The sequence below is a fragment of the Colias croceus genome, chromosome 4 (assembly GCF_905220415.1).
Source record: "Colias croceus chromosome 4, ilColCroc2.1".
Classification (NCBI taxonomy): Eukaryota; Metazoa; Arthropoda; class Insecta; order Lepidoptera; family Pieridae; genus Colias; species Colias croceus.
In genome coordinates, this window is record NC_059540.1 from 7,782,624 (window position 1) to 7,798,037 (window position 15,414).

A 15,414-nucleotide genomic window follows, 5' to 3' on the forward strand; every position below is an offset into this window, starting at 1 on the left:
ATAATTATTTAAATTTTATTCATGGCCGCTTATCAGCTGTCGTCATCTTGAAAACTTGAGTTAGGTATCTGGGTAGTGATCTTTAGCTAGCTCGTAACTATATAGTTTATGGGTAAGGCTGTTTATTTAATTTTATATCCCACTTACATGAATTTTATTGTTTCAGGTTCGAACCCGCTCGTTTATTTGTGGTCATTAAAATTCATAAGTAATAATAATGCAGTTCGTCAATTAAAGCAATAAGTAATTTTAACTGCCAATTGCAATAAGTGATTTCGTGATATAAGTTAATATAAACCGTAAAAGTGGAGAACCTAACGAATGCCGACAACATCGCAAAGATCACACCGGTCAGTGAAAGGTAAGACTCATAATTGTTTTTAATTAATCCTTAATAAATGTTAGTCCTTGGAAACTTTATAATAGTAAAAATTTTCTTACACAAACAAACTAAAACATTAATTTATTCTATTAGACTTCTTTGAAAAGTGCTTTTGAATCGTGGTACTACAAAGATTAATATTTACCACCTGTTCGGAAAGTGTATTATAGAGATAGCCGAAGAAACCCTATTTGTTAACCCTAGTTGCTCTTTGTAAATCTTTAACTATTTTTTAGATTCTGAAAAAGTTTATTTTAAGGGAAATTTATTTAGGGAATCTTAGAACTTAAAAAATGTAACACATATCAGAATAATAATGTACTCTTACAATTATTCTAAAATCTAAATCAACTATAACTTGAGAGTACGAACAATGAAATTCATTTAACGGCGTTAGAACCACCATAATTATTTATTCTGCCCCTATATTGTATAAAGATAATAATCTGATTAATCGCAAGCCCTTAAATTACGTAGATACTTAATTTACGTCCAGCTATTAGACACATTACCCATACCGACATGCAGCGAGGTAAACAAAGACAATTTTAATGAGAGGAAATCCGCGGGGCGGCGCTTGTTAAGATTCAGGTGTGATTAATTAGCTGTTGGCTCACGTAGCCACTATCTCTGTTCATTATCTAGTCGGAGCAGGCACGATTTTGTAGATTTCGCCGACGCCGACGGAAAAAAGATATTTGCATATTTGCGAAGCTAGGCTTATACTAGTTTGATACTCGACTGCAGATAACATACCTTACTACAGCCTGCATAAATAATTATGCTCATGTGTAGGGCACACCACAACAGGTTAACAGCGTGGACGGTGGAAATTTATGGAACTGAATCAGTCTGTGTATGTCTTATTACAGAGCAAGGAGATTATTAGGTGCTTAATGTACGTAGCTACTCTATGCTAATTTTTATACTAGACCACACGCTGCGTTTCAATTACGTGGTAGGTTGAACAAGCTCTTCGAAGAATGAATTGCAAGCTCACTACGAATAATTTACTTTATTTAAAAGATGTAGAAAGACTTTAATTTAAATATTAGTTAAAACATTTAAAAGATTCTTCCTTAAATAAACATTTGGCATGGTTTTTAATCCTTCCACGGTAATGCCTATGTGATATTTTTAATACATAATTATGAGACTCCGCGTTCTTATTACTCTATGAAGAAAGAATATCAAATTCTACAAGGAAACGCAGTTATCATCGAATATTATTAGTCAAATACTTTTAGAAGCCCTTATTAAAATTACATAATAAATATAATATTTTTAATTCTACGTGGTAGAGCGTTACAATATAGCCAAGAGTTACCGGTTAGTTAGTTGGTTAGATCTAAAAAAACTAATTTAAAAAAATTTGGCAGTGCATAGAATTAATAGAAGTCTCATTCCCTTGATTAATAAAGGCGGTGACCTAAATAAGCGTCACTGCTTTTATTTCTCCCTTTATCACCAACAATTGAATAGCCATACCCCTACAGATATCTTATATCGGCATTAAGTTATTGCATTCAATTATAAATCGTACGTACAAATCCATTTTATGGCTCTTACCGTTCCAGTGGATTAGCAGATAATAAAGAAACCCGCAAGGATAGGTATTATATTCGCATGATCGTTCGATAAGCGATAGATTCCTTGCAAGATCGCACATCGGTCTCGATTCTTGAACATTGTAGCATTGTTTACAATGTGTTCAGTCACCGTGCAGTATTCACTTGACTTGGCGAATCGATGAATCATTACTCGATTGATATCGACGTTAATCGAATAATGGTTCAATCGAATTGCGTTTTCTTGCGCACATTCCGAGAATAAAGATACTGGTACGTAATATAAATGGTAATTCATCATGATTATTTTAATATTTATGATTATTGCCACGTTTCAATTTACTTTGTGAAATCGTCCTTCAATCAACCCTTATATGAATTTGAAACCAAAGTAATTCAATCCATTTTATAACATTTTCGATGCAAAAAACGTGACTGTTAATACCCATTTTATTTTTTATTTGTAACGATGACTTGTATTTAACACTGATCTCTCCTTCATCCAAATTAAATGCAAGGTCCGTTTCTATTGTTACTAGAACTTAGAAGTATGAATTGTGGAGGTCAAACGAAGTCATAAAACATGCATAAAATCTATAAATTCTACTCAATGCCGGGCGACTATTTCTTTGAAGAATTGTTTAATAGTCTTACAATATTTAAATAACTTTTGAATATGTGATCAAACAGAGCGCAGATCACATGAATAATATTTCTTTTTTATTTCTTTTTTTTAACTATTTCATGTCAATACATAGTTAAAGTGTGAAGCTATTTGAATTTTTTTAAAGTTCAAAGTAGAAAAGGTTTCAAAGACTTCAAGCTAAACAAATGCAAGGGCGTTTATACTAATCACATACGCTGTTATCAAAATTATTGTAGTCTTCAAAATTGTTCCAAACGTCCACACAACACGTTCAAATCCAAATGCATCTAAAGTTTCCGTGCGTTTCCGGCCAGCGGTCGGCATAGATCGCGTGTTTTTTTAAACCGCTGCAACACAAACAAAAAGGTCAGAAGCCGACGACCTAGTTTCCTAGCGACGAATACAAAGGTCACCCAGACATCGGCCCGGGAAGCTTGATATCGTTGGCAAGGCTGCGCGATGCAAGCCAGTGTGTGCTAGCATTACGCAATACCACTCCACATAGCGCACGATCTAATACCACGAATTGTTCCGTGGAATCCTGATTATGCTGTAAATGAAGGTCTTAGCTGGGACATTTTAGTCACGCAATCTATTGGGATGAATAAAAGAAAAGCTGGATAATAATTCTGATTAATATATAGGATACAATAGTCTATATTACGAGTATGATGATGATAATATGTTGGGCAGTCAAAAGGCAATTTCCCAAATCCCCTAGTGTGCTGTTACGTCAACATCAAATGAAGCAAATACTTCCAAGAATTAAGCACTGTAATAATTTCCAAATCATAGAATAATCTATAAGCTTGAACTAGGTATAATGTCTCCATTATGTCATAAATAATAGATATATACCGAGATTGTAGTCCTAAGCGAAGAATTAATAGGAGTAAAAATAAAAATCTTGTGTTAATATTAAAGGAAAATAAGTTGAAACGAAAATAATTTCAGTATATAAAAATAGATCGGTTATTTCAAAACAAGCTTATTTTATTCCTCGCAACATGTATAGAATACTATTATAGAAGCACATCATTATAAAATAACGTTCAAGTCGAGTTCAATACCGTTTGATATCAACCAATATTGACCGCTTGCTACTGCTAGTTGGGATAAAGTATCTGGGATCCTGATTTACGGCCGCCGTTAGAGATAGTCCAGATAAATTCACAGTTGTGTAAAGAAAATTGCGGCCGCTATAAAAGTGGGAATCTTTCTCTGCAATAAACAAACCCATTTCCGTTCAGATTCAATTTGTTTGGATTTTGTAATTATTCAGCTAAGCGTGTTAGTTTTGCTCTACAGTAATAGACAAATTATATTGAAACGAAATAAGCATTTAAGTGTTAAGCCTTATCAGAACAAGACATCACCCGTTTTGTAATAAAATAACAAGGTAGTTAAGTAAGGTTAGTTATCCGCTACAGTTGTAAATAATTGGTTGGAATAATTTAGAAGCATTACAGTAAGTACATAAAGCAAATAACTGTTGCATAGCAACTGCTCCCGTCTTGTAACCAGCATAACCTGACCTAAATTCATCTGTAGCACCTGATATTTGATTCAATAGCTCAAGAGGACAGCGAGAATGCGTCATGAAGCCTCCATATTTCGGGCGATATTAATAAATAGCTGGAGTGGGGCGGAGGGCATGACCTACTTCATCTGACCTGGTCACACGCAGCCCGGACAACCTGCACTTGTTAACTAGTTTATCAGCAATGTTCAATTGATATATAGTTCCGTAACGAACAAAGGGACAACTCGTATACAAATAGATGGCTACAGGCAATGCCGCCTCCTACATCGCTGCATTTTTTAAAGGGAATTTATTAGTTATACTTGAGGCAAAACCATTAATTAGTACTATTGTTACAAAGGCATTTTTCAATCACTCTATATCAGCTAAATATATAAGGGTAGGTATAAAATGTTTATGACAACATTTTCTATACAGAGTCATGCATGTCAAAGACTAATACATATAGTAATACTTACCCTAGAAAGTACAACTTCAAGAAAATGAAACAACTCGTACATTATTATTTAACATACCAAGATACCAAACTAATGCACACGTGCGTAATTATTGGCAATAAACATCGTGTCACTTTACAGACTTGAGAGCGTTTTATGTTTTAATTTGTGTCTATAATGACGAGATGTAACAGGTAATTACTTGACACCCACTAACGATACTTTGATGATTGGTTGTCGCTGTTAGCACGCGTGACAGAGCTTCTTTTGATGGCTCTATCGCTTTATAATTTTCCAGTTTATGACCTTAGAAACTCGTTAACTTTATGAGGGATATTTGTACAAGAATATATTGTACTACTATTATAAATGCGAATGTTTGTATTGGTGTATGTTTGTTACATTACCTTTCACGGTTGACGGTTTGAGTTTGAGTTTGAATCTTTAATAAGATAACATACCTATCTCAACAAAGCTCCTTTCATTGGACTTACCATTGTCTTAAAATAAGGGTAGCTAACCCAGATCTATAAATAGTAATATAATTAACCGAACGTTACCATAAGCCATTATAAGTATCGCATTACCCACGTCATCCCTAATTTACCCAAATGTTTAATTAAAATAGTTCAGTCACCAGCGGATATTTTATAAGGGCAAGCTGCAAACAAATAAGGGTGATTAGGCTATAATTAATTGGATTCCTCGTATCTCGTACAAAGTGACGGATGCTGGTTCAATTTAGTCAATTTTGTGACATTCACGGTCGGCTTGCCGCAACGGGCAACGTTTCCGCACTGCTGACCCTCGGTCGCAATGTCATCGACGGCAAATGGCTATCAATTATAATATGCTATTTTTAACAATACCGAAATATATAGTGGGATGTACGTACACCGTTTTGAATAACGTCATTTTATATACATATATTGTTGAATAATGTTTTTCTAGGATTTGTGAGGTGACCACTGACCAATGCTAATGACAGTTGAAACCGTTCGCGTTGGTTGAAACACATTTATTTCGATTATATATAAAAATACTAGCTTTCCACCCGCGGCATCGTGCGTGCTGTCAAAGAAAAACCCGCATAGTTCCCGTTCCCGTGGGATTTCCGGGATTGTGTCATTTTCCCGGGATAAAAAGTAGCCTATGTCCTATCTCGGGTATCAAAATATCTCCATACCAAATTTCATGACAATTGTAAAAAAAAAATAGTATAAATTCCAAATTAAAATAATAAAAATATACCGGCCGAATTTATAACCTCCTCCTTTTTTTGAAGTTGGTAAAATTGTCTTCGTACAAAACGCATTCTGTATTTATAATTCTTAGACTTCGCAATTGAATTAAAAAATTCACTTATAACAAATAAATTACTAAGTATTCATTGATATTGTATAAAAAAATATTTAAGTTCGTATGGTAGAATATCCGAATAAATTATTATCCACCTCAAAAGAACCTATGAATCTAATAAGTCAATATTCAAAGCTTCTTTTGTAAAAAAATACTCTCAATCGTTGATGATGCCAAATTATTATCTTATTGACGCATGCCTAATTTCTATCTTTTTGAACATAATAAAATATGTAACTTCAAAAATAATGTCGTGGCGGTCATCGCATGCAACGCGAGTTACCGAGTCCTTGGCGAAAGGCGTATGAGTCATGCTTCTATTTCTTATTTTCTAAGAATACATTGAAAACTGCACTCGAATGACGCACTGTTACATTAGAATAGGACAATGACCTGATCTTATGTAAACATAGACAACATAAACGATTATTTTATTGTACATTCTGTAATTTATGCCTCTGTGTGTATTTTGCACACGTTTTTTTAATATATGTTGAGAAATAGAGCAACTATTGAGTGTCGTCGTCTACTTGATGGAAGAGACCTTCCGAGTTGGTAGTAACTTAAAAAAAGGCTTTTCGAAAAAAATTAAAATAATTTATGGTGGAATAAAAATGTTCCTGTATTTCCTTTTTAGTAGGTATGTTAGAATAAGAAATGTCACTGTTTTTGAAAAAATAAAGCAAATGGCCAAAATATTTTTTTATTACTCTTAACTCTTACTAAATTACACTAATTAGAACCTTAGAACCGACCAATTTGTTATTAAAACACTGCATTTCAATTATTTAATAAATAATATCTAATTAAACAATCTAACTAGCAATACTATTAACCTACACTTAGTGTGCAATCATAATTTCATACTAAATTTTCAAGAACACCTGATTTTAAACCGGAATACTTATGAATATGAAGGACAATATCGCACCCTTAAAACATAAATGGCACTAAACGAAAATGTTAATTTTACAGTACGGCCGTTTTAAGATTTTTTAAAAATTGAATGGGTGATATGGAACTAAAAAAATACAAATATAGATTCGTGATCGGATTAAAATAACAGTTTAACTAACGCTGTTTCAGTATCCAGTGGCAAACAATAAAATTATTGATTATTTATTAATGGAGAAGCATTTAAAAAAAATGTTTAGTATAGTGTCGGTTATAGTTTTCTAGTTATTCAAAACTTTTTGCTTACTGACCTCTAAAATGTTATTTTCCCTACATTGTAATAATAACAAAGAGAGAAATAAAACAGTAGAATTGCTAAAATAATAAAGAATTATATTTATTTGGCACATGCTCATAGTTTTCGGTCAAAATTACCACACATAATATTCATAATTAACAAGTCTGTTTGAATCTAGATAAAAGTATTGTCATAAATAACATTAACATTAAAATCTTGTTCTTACTACTTACTAATCAGTACAGTAATTATTAGAGGTATTTCAATTAATCTGATAAGGTCAAATTCTTTCGAAGTAGGAACTGTTAAAGTTACGTAAAAATCAGCGTTTGATACGCAGGTTTAATTATCATGAGTCAGTAAAAATCTTGCAGTAACTTCGTTAACCTTCTTCGGTTTTCTATTGGAGTTAATCTTTTTATATTTATATCTGGGCTTTATCTCTGTTAAGTTAAAAATAAGTTTTCGTGACTCTTCAAAAATTCTATCTGCGATTTTCAGACGACATGTACTTCCACAAGGTTGCTTAATCATTTTAGCTGGAAAAACGTTTTGAGTTTGAAACATATTTTTTGCCTGTATTTCTTAGTATCTTCACAATATTTGTAGTATGTAACGATCTTATTATTTTTCGTTTTCTTGTAATTGCATCAACTTACTGAGCTGGAGCTTCTTTTGCAGTACCTATCGTTCATCGTTCCTGTGTCATTTGTATTAAAATGTATGATTTCGACGTTATCAGCAGGGCTGGAAAAGGCGACAAGATAACCATCATTCGGAGCAAGACCACTTTTAAGATTCGAATCAGCAGGAAGATGATCACTTCTTTGATGATTATTAGAAACTTCAACAATCTGAGTGAAGGAAATGTCATCAATTTTTAAAGAGGTTGGCATTTGGTCATTCCTTTTACTTTACATTTTGGGTTCTCTGTTTCGTCATCTGGATTAGAAGGGTCGAAATTATTACGTGTGTCTATAGTACTTTGAGTAATTAGTTGGGTCAGGTTATGGCCTTTGTATAGACAAAGCTGAAGCTGAACTGGATGATGTGCTTGAGGACGAAGATGAGGACGAACTGGACGACGAAGACGATGACGACGAGTTTGAGTTTGATCTCCTGCATTTTTTCTTTGATGGAAATTGGAAAGTATGTTCTGTCATCGTCTGAGGCGAGAAAAAAGTCACCATCGTCAGTGTTAGTTTGGTTGTGATAAGAGCTTAAAGGATGAACTTCTCATGATGTTCAAATCGGACGCACTCATTGTTGAAAGCGGTTCAACAATATCGGAATTTCTTTTAGAAGCATGCTTAGTAATTTGAGATCCATCATCGTCATCATTTTCTTTTTTTCTTTGATTGTTCTGAGTTGATAATTCTATTATACTTCTACATCTACTTCTTTTCGGATCCATGATAGTATAATACAAAAAGCCTTAAACAAAATGCCTTTTTTATTATTAAATTCGTATAAAAACAAAATCCTAATTAAAGTTAGCATAATATAACTGACACTAATGTAATTGCGCACAGCGAAAATTTAAAAGCATATTTATTGATTAAATGGCTCTTTAAAGAAAATGCCCGTTATTGAATTCGTATAAAAACAAAATCCACACTAAACTTATTAAATAACTGGCATTATATTCAAACTGCCACTTATGCATTTAGTCACTATAAATATTCGAAAGCAAATTAATTAAATAAGTGGCACTTTACACAAAGTGCCAGTTTTGGACTCACCTCGACAAGGATTCCCACCGGAGACTTGACGCGAAATGGCATAGTGCCGGTTTATCAATTACCGACCGGACAAATTGTGACAAATTCATAAGTGACACTAGCGACATCTAGCAAAAATTTGACGCATTAGAGCTACCGGGATCTTTGCGTTAGGAGCGTTTCGTTTTATGCCTTTTGACTGCATACTTAACTCAAAAATGAATTTTTTTGTATAGTGCCACTTATGTTTTAAGTGTGCGATATATCAAATGCATAATTAATTCTGTTTCAATAGAATTGGGTCACATATTTCAGTATAAAACAAACCTATTGCCAGGGAGTTAATGCTACTTTATGGTTTAATTCTCACAAAATTTACTATAATACGGCTCTTTATTCAATAATAATACCACGATAAATACTACACTTGCTAGAGGCTAAGTCTTTAAAATCCAAGCAGTATTTCTCTTTGTATCTGACCGAACTAAATAGATACTAAGGATCACAAACAACCATTTGTCTAACAAGAAATAAGTAGCAGGTGAAGCTTTATATTGTTTTCAGAGCTGTTTGAGCTTCCAAGGTAGCTAGCTAAACTCTATTTGTAGTAAATAAACTAAGGTAATGTATCTAAAGGAATCCTGCTCAAGGTTTTCATGCAATTATTTTAACAGCAAGTTGTACGTATTGTTATCAATATAATGCGCTATTTTAGATGCGACATTGACTAAAAGTTTTCAGATGTCTAATGGATAAAGTCTCTAGTCGTTTTATTATCTAATATTTGTTATACATTTCTTTTTAGAGACAACTGTGCTTTTCATTAAATGTATTAATGCTAGTACACTCGTAACATATTTAATATATACATTTGTAATATATTTGTATGCCTAATCTCTATAATTTAGTTTTACAAAATAAAATCTGATTCCCATTCCTCAAGTGTTTTTTCACTTATAAAATAGCAGTGTATTTACCCTAGAGACGAGTGTGCGGAGCTGTCCTCGCTTCGGGGATGATCTAATAAAACGAGATAAGCGAATTCCGTGATTTCCCTTGCGGGGTACGCTAAATAGTTTTGATTGGACTTGCTTCAAGGCTGGAGATGGATTGTTGACACGCGACATTGACTTCCGTGGGCATCGACTTCGCGAAACTTCGATTATTTCTGTGTTTAAGCTGTGTTTATTTTATTTAACATTGTAGTTAGTGCATGTAAAAAGATCACTCTTTTAATTATTCCATCTCAAAGCAGATGAAAAATTAGCTTTACGTTACTATTAATTATGCAAAAAATACATTTCTTCTTTCATCATAAATATTGATATGAATTACGGTTTCAAAATTGAAAGTGAAATTTTTGGCATTTAATTATTTAAGCCGTGTTTCTGGTGTGACAATGATTTATAACATCTTAACGATCGTCGTAAATATACTCCGAAAACATAAAATAATATGTTCACATAATTACGAATTGTGAGTTTTAATATGAAACTGGACTTCCTTAACGTCAGCGTAACTATTGAATTTCCTGTCGGTTGAAAATTGCAATAAAATCGATACACTTCACAAGAAATTATTTTTTTGGATTCCTTCCATGAATATTGGATAGTAATTTTCTGTCGCTTTAACTAACTCAAATGCTTAATAATTTTCCTTTGAAAATGAATCATATTTTACCAATAGACCTACCTACCAATTTGTTGAATAATTATAAAGAAAACATGCATATAAAGCACTAGCTGTGCCGCGCGGTTTCACCCGCATTGCTCCGTTCCTGTTGAACTTAGCGTGATGATATATAGCTTACAGCCATATCCTCAATAAATGGGATATCTAACACCGAAGGAATTTTTCAAATCGGACCAGTAGTTCCTGAGAGTAACACGTTCAATCGAACAAACAAACTCTTCAGCTTTATAATATTAGTATTTAGAATAGGTTCAAATGAATATTATTGTTTAGGTGTAGCAAACACATGTTTCGGTTTCAGCGAATTTGTGTAAAATGTAAACCGTGCATCTTCAAAGATCTGCATCTTATTTTAAGACATAGCTCACTACGAATTTGTTTTATTATTGTATAACTACGTTCATAAACATATTATGCTCTATTAATTATATCATTTAGTTTACAAATGCTAAAATCCGATTTTACGAAAAATACCTGTGCGACAAATACTACAAAAAGAACATGGGCATAAAATTTAACATAGATGTACTAACCTTTTTTGAAGGTTTACCTTTACTGTAGACTTAACTTTGACAAAATATATAGCCTTAACTTAAAGTTTTCCCATTAACTAATGTGTTATGAATTGTAAAATATTCGTTTGTAATTAGTTTGTAATCCGGCTACGAAAATGAACAAGGACACATGTTTTCATCAGTGTGTTTAAGATTTTTGCAAATAACCAACAAATATATATTTGTACTTCCTACCTCCTTTTTCATAATATTATTACTCCACACAGAAGGTTGCCTGGAAGAGATCACTCTTAAGTGATAAGGCCGCCTTCTGTGCTGGTTGCTGGACTAGTTTCAAGTTTTAATTTTAATAATTTATTTGTATGCCAGCACAATGTCAATAAAGTGTTAATAAATAAATAGCTTTTTATGTTTAAGAGTTGTTCGATATTGTTCACTAAATAATAATAGCAAAACACAAAGTATAGTATTACTACGTAGTATATTATTATTAGTCTGTGGTATTACTATTTTAGTCAAAACAATTAATATAATTACATTGTACAATTTTATTAAAAGCACAGAATAATGACTAGTAGCTAGCTAGAGTGCTAACGAACGAAAAAATGTTTTTGTGTTATTTTGGATATCGTGTTAAAGAATAAAATATCTATCTTCATTATTTGTTTTGATGTTTCCAATTATAATATTTAGGTAATATTTTAGATTTGGATTATATTTCTCGACTTCAGGGCTGACCCGTGAGTAAAAATATAGAGATATTTGAGAAGAGAATACGATATAGATGAATAATAATATTATTTACGATTTCAGATATGAATTTCACAACTCTGGATAACATGAAACAAATAACATTTAGAAAATAATTTCACTAAGTTATACACAGCTTCTTCGTAATATCTTGTTTTCGTACATAAATTCATCAAATTAATTCGGCTGAATTGTTGAAGTTTCTTAATGCCTAATTGAGATTTAGAGGCACGAATGTAATTTACATAATAAAGATAATGCCATTGTCCCAAACAGGCTTACGAAGGGTCAATATTATGCCCATTACACGTGTTTGATATATCAATATTATAAAACTGAAGAGTTTGTTTGTTTGAACGCGCTATGCTCGGGAACTACTGGTCCGATTTGAAAAATTATTTCTGTGTTAGATAGCTCATTTATCGATGAAGGCTATGGGCTATATATCATAACGCTAAGACCAACAGGAGCGGAGCAAAGCGGGTGAAACCGCGCGGAGCAGCTAGTGCTTTATATACATATTGTTATATTTAAAATTATTAAATAAATTAATAGATGTAGGTATTTGTATGTATTTCAAAGAAAAATTATTAAGTATTTGAGTTAGATATAGATATCGTCAGCAAATTACTATTCAATATTATATGTATATATTATAATATTATGTCTTACGAGTTCATACAGGATATGATTTATGACTCTTGCGTCCAATTTCATAGAAGTCTTTTAAACATTTTTAGCACATCATTGAACACACCATCGCAATTTTAATATCAGTACAATATACCTACGATTAGAATTTGATCTATTTTTATTAATAAAAAATTATTTAATACTTCTTTTTCTTTTTCAGATACAGTGTTATTCTGACGATATCTACCTCGACTCCACAAGGATACGCTTTGATTAGCGGTAAGGTTCCAAATATAATTAGTATAATTTCTCTTTTCTATAGTAATTAGTCCTATGTATGTGTGATTTTAAGAAGTTATATTTTTAAAACATAACCAGTGTTGCAGTAAAAAACATCAACGTAAAGCCTTAAAAATTTCTTCGTTCTGTAAAAAGTATTCAGTAAATAAAAGCATGAAAATTTATATTTTCATTCAGGATTTAATATATCTTTCCTTTCTAAGTATATCTTTGATCTTGAATTTCAAAGTAACAAGTTCCAGCACAGATAATAATTATAGTTAGTTCTATGTAACATGCTGCAATTTTACTTTTTTTATTATTCTTTTTTTATCACAATTAATAATAGGTGAATATTATGGGATAACTAATAGAATATAATAAATATATTAGAAGTAATGTGACTTTTAGTTCTGTTTAAAATGCTTGGGATTAAAAGCAAAGACTAATTTTCTCTTCAATAGCTCATAAATTAACGCTAATGTTTGCAAATCGTGTTTTGTGCAATTAAACCTCAATTTCCGGTCCATATAACACGCAATATTTTTTTCGTGAATGGCTTTTCTGTTGGCGAAATATTTAACCTTTATTTAAGTAAATAAACGTGTCTTTTCAAATTGTATTTTCATTATTGCACATAATATATTATTTTTTGAAGCGAATACTCTGAAACAACAATTTATCTTTTTAAAACTGTAGTAGATGGACACTTTTTGTCCTCCCTAAAATCGAATTAATGTTTTATTTACAAAACACTAATTAAATTTTAATGTGCGTAGCTTTTCTATGTGTCAAAAAATCAATAAGATAAATTATTGTTAATGTTTGTCCATCTCACCTTGTAGGCGATAAAATAATATTGGCACGATACCAATTAAGCATTTTTTAATTTGCAATAAAACGCAAATGACCCTAAATGATAATTTATTGTTATAATTGACCGTAATATCGTTGATTACTTTCGTTTTCGCAAAGTCAATGACACACAAGAGTGGCGGTCCCTCTAATGAAATAATGAATCACATTCCCTGATCGCTGGTTACGAATGTTATGATGTTGCCGCTAATGGTTGCTCATAACAAGAGCTACTCGTATGTTAAAATCTTGAATATCTCTTTTCATTTTTCATTGAAATTAAAATGGTATGGTGGCATGGTATCTCATGTCATTTAATTTGTTGATGTCACAACTCACAAGTGAGTATAAGTAACTAGGTGAGCCTCGACTCGCCCTGGATGAATCAGGCTGAAAAATGAATGCCTACGGTCACGTAGCAATTAGAAAGTATAGATCTATTTTTGAAACAGCTTTTTTAAAGAAATCTCTCAGGTAATTTCTAGTTTTTTACACATTTCCAAAAATATTAGGTATCTTTCTTTTAGTTAATAAAAAATGTTCTGTGCACAGTACGACGTATGTATATAAAAAAATAGTTTTCAGATTTTACTTTCACCTGTTATTTTATTCAATCTCAGCGTCTAACACTTGATGCATTATTCAAAGTTTATAGCGTCTGTAATCTGTAGAGACGTAAAATTTCGCAGATGCGTCTCTGTAAAGTGTAAGTTCGGCCTTTAAGCAGACGAGGGCGACGCAAGGGCGCCGAATGTCAGACGGTCGATTCACCCGCACTTTACTTGCCTAATTGCTAGCTAATAACTTGCGAAACTTCGCTTTTTATTGATTAATGAGTAATTGAGGATACGTTTTATCCGCTTCGACGAAGATAACTCATTTAAAAATTATTAACTTTTCGTGCGCATCAACTTCGCTTTGAATTTTTTGTCTCTACTCTACGATAATGAGACTCATTCAAAAATACAATAACGCTTAGCCAACCTCGGCTTAACTATCACAATGTAAAGTTGCCTTCAGAATAATAGGAAGGTCGCCCGATTTTATGATAAATTAACGAGGAAGAGCAGGCAATAGTTCTGTGCCTCCAGTGAATAAGGGAATAACTCAAAAACAACACTTTTCAGGAGAGACAAAAAACTATATATCAACACTAAATCTTTATAACTTCAAATTTTTAAGCTTGTATGGGTAAGATATGATGTTAGACTTTAGTTTTACATATGAACACATATTGTAACAACCCCATAAATATACTTTTTTCGTGTTTTTTTGTAGTTGTGGCCTTATGAACGAGTACTTCATGGAATAACTCAATGTATTCACATAAGGTTTTTTTTGCTCTTTGCAATATAACGACTTATGCCCTTATGCACTATGTTCATAGTCGCATAACGCGACTTAAATTATTGCCAGTTTTGGTTTTATAGAAATAATGCGACTTATCATTCTTGAAATTTGTGTACTTTATGACTCAATTGAAGCCTTTTAGTGGAACAACCATGCATGTAGCTTGAAAAACGAGTGAAATCAACGGATTTTTTAACGTTATTAGATATAATAAAAACAAAACAACATTTAGGTGTTTATGCATTTAACCCTAGAAGTCCAATCTACGTAAATTTGATGTACACCGCGGCGAAATATCTTTGTCTTTTCTATATTTACCATCGAATCACTTCGAAATCCAGAAACAACTCATTAGCCGTCGAGACCTAGCAGTACATAGTTGGCTCTTCCCGGTAAATTCCGCCATTTTGTAGTAAAGAGGATGTTGTACGTCATTTTGACGTATAATTGGGCTCTTCGTAACTTTTATTTATTTATTTATTTAATCATTTA

The 15,414-nt window shown here is 32.3% G+C and overlaps 1 protein-coding gene and 1 long non-coding RNA gene across 2 annotated transcripts in view; one reads left to right on the forward strand and one right to left on the reverse strand.

Moving 5' to 3' along the window:
* The first annotated feature begins 243 nt into the window (after positions 1–243).
* LOC123691363 (ecdysone receptor) overlaps positions 244–15,414 on the forward strand; it is a 152,088-nt gene continuing 136,917 nt past the window's right edge. Inside the window, exons 1-2 of the mRNA XM_045635712.1 lie at positions 244–361; positions 12,659–12,717. The gene's annotated coding sequence lies outside the window, so the exon portion shown is untranslated. The remainder of the gene's footprint in view (positions 362–12,658; positions 12,718–15,414) is intronic.
* On the reverse strand, positions 7,205–9,112 carry LOC123691365. The gene is made up of 2 exons (XR_006751390.1): positions 8,870–9,112; positions 7,205–8,561 (listed from the first exon to the last, which is right to left on the reverse strand). It is a non-coding gene; the product is annotated as an uncharacterized LOC123691365 (long non-coding RNA).